Source organism: Grammomys surdaster, unplaced genomic scaffold, assembly GCF_004785775.1.
Source record: "Grammomys surdaster isolate TR1022 unplaced genomic scaffold, NIH_TR_1.0 1155, whole genome shotgun sequence".
NCBI classification, from domain to species: domain Eukaryota; kingdom Metazoa; phylum Chordata; class Mammalia; order Rodentia; family Muridae; genus Grammomys; species Grammomys surdaster.
This window is the reverse complement of record NW_021605574.1, coordinates 2,278-4,631: the sequence shown is the minus strand read 5'-3', so window position 1 is coordinate 4,631 and position 2,354 is coordinate 2,278.

The window sequence follows — 2,354 nt, the reverse complement described above, 5'->3', positions numbered from 1 at the left end:
GTCTGCGTTTACATTACTTTTATTCAGTGTTCAACAGGTAGAGATAAGGGCAGTGCTGGCCCCCTGTTAATTGGCTGATGTTCATCAGAACATCTTAGGCAGCATCCTAACAAATGAGGATCCTGACAGGGCTGCTGGAGACTTGTTAGGCAGCAGCTCCGCATCCACAGGCCTTAGGCATCCTTCCAAATGCACCATAATCATAGCTTATGTTGTCCAACTGAATAGAATTCAGGCCTTAAAGTACTGGCTTCAATATTAAAAACATCTTCAACTTAGCTGATTGTATGTCCGTCTGATATATGGATAAAATGAAACTATTGAGGTATTTTTAAAGACTCACAATTTTAAAGCTTTTTCCTTAAGAAATGCTGTTGCAATAAATTATAAAATAATCATCTTTTCATTTAAAGAATAAACAGTTTTTGACCTAATCACTGAGATTGAATTATAAGATAAATATTGTACCTTGTTGTAGAATGGAGTGACTAGTATGTCATTTCATTTTAATCTTGTCATTATCTCTCAGTTGTTTAGCTGGACCTTTCATACTTTGCATGGTTACATTTGGAATAGAGTTGTGGGGTTTCCTGGGTAGTCTGTTGTTCCACGAGGGCTTGAGGTTGGTATTGAAATGGGACATCCTTTTACATACTTTGAGGTGCTGGGTGCTGCTGCTGCATGCATTTAATCCCATGCATGCAGGAGGCAGAGACAGATGAATCTCCTGAGTTGGAGGCCAGCCTAGTCTACAGAGTGAGTTCCAGGACAAGCCGAGCTGCACAGAGAAAACCCTCTCTCAGAAAGCAAACCCTCCTTTAGTCTCTCATAGGCACTACACTGGTCTTTCTAGTTTGTAGATGCTGTTATAATGTAGGTGGTGCTGTTTCCATGACCATGCTACTGGTCCCATCAGCCCTTGTTTCCTTAGCCAAGTGGTACTATACATTTTTATAACTTTTAGTAGCGGAAAGTTACTAGTTATAAATAAAAGATGTTAAAATGCTGCTTTAATTTGGTCAAATGTAATACTGGAGTTCTTTTACAATTGATGGTTTTATGGCCTATGGGTATCTGCTTACATGTGACAGACATATACGATACATAAATAAAAACCTTTTAAAAAGCCAGCTTTAAAATATTTGTGCATAATCAAAGGTAAAAGTACAGCAAAGGTAAGAAGACAGATCATGCACAAGATTACTTGTTTAATAGTGATTTTCATTGTTTGCATTCAAATTGCTTCTTTAATGTGAACAAATTAGTTTGGTGTTAAGTACTGGAAATAGTGCTGATTTTTATTTTCTTGACAGATTAACAGAACATAAATAAGCATGCAAAGTATAATAATTATGTTTTATTATAGTTTGAAAAAAATACCCTTCAGATTTGTGAGAACCATGTTTTTTTTCCTCCCCGATGTTCCCTCATCCTTGTTTACTATTTTGAACACAGAATCGACCTTCCATCTACACATAAGCCACACCCTGAATATAAAGAACGAATTCCTTCTCTCCCTCAGAAAGACCTTCTGTGCTAGGTACTTGTTCACGAAGACACTTAAAATCACCTGAATTAGCATCTAAAAATCTGCCCAGCTGTTGCAGCACACATCTGCAAACCCAGCACCTGAGAGGCTGGAGCAGGACCAGAAGCTTACAGTCAGCCTTGGCTACACAGTGAGTTCAAGGTCTGCCTGGGCTACTGGAGATCACATTGCAAAATTTGAAGTGAATAATTTTTTTTAAAATCCTATGTCATTTGTATGAATTTTTCAAAGCATTGTCATGGTCCTTTGTAACAACATAAGATTCTTAACATGTCCAAGTATCCCTCTGAAATGAGAGAGTGACCAATCAGACTTTGTGTGCAAGTTAGTAAGAAAAGTGATGGCTACTGTAAATAAGGGAATTGGTACTCCAGTGGCCTTGGAGGCTGCAGTCAGAGACTGATTGGGATGCAGTGGTGTTAACCTGGAGATTCACTGTAGAAATGGGCATCTTTTATGTGGATAAAGCCTAGAGTGCTTGAGTGTCTTTGGAATGCCGTGGAGAGCTGGCTCTGTGAGCACTGCATTTGACCTTTGCTTCTTTCCAGTGTGAAAGCACTCTCCATTTCAGCATGCCTTTATTCAGTGACAGGTGGTATACATTCCAGATTAAACTGCCATTTTCCCTGTTACACATATAGTGTCTTCAGTTCTCTGTTTCTTGGATATGCCTGTGGAATAGGCATATGTATATGTGTGTGTATATATATATATATGTATGTATGTATGTATATACACGTACATATATATACACACACACACACATACATACACATACATTTTCCTTAAAAGATATGCCTTTGAT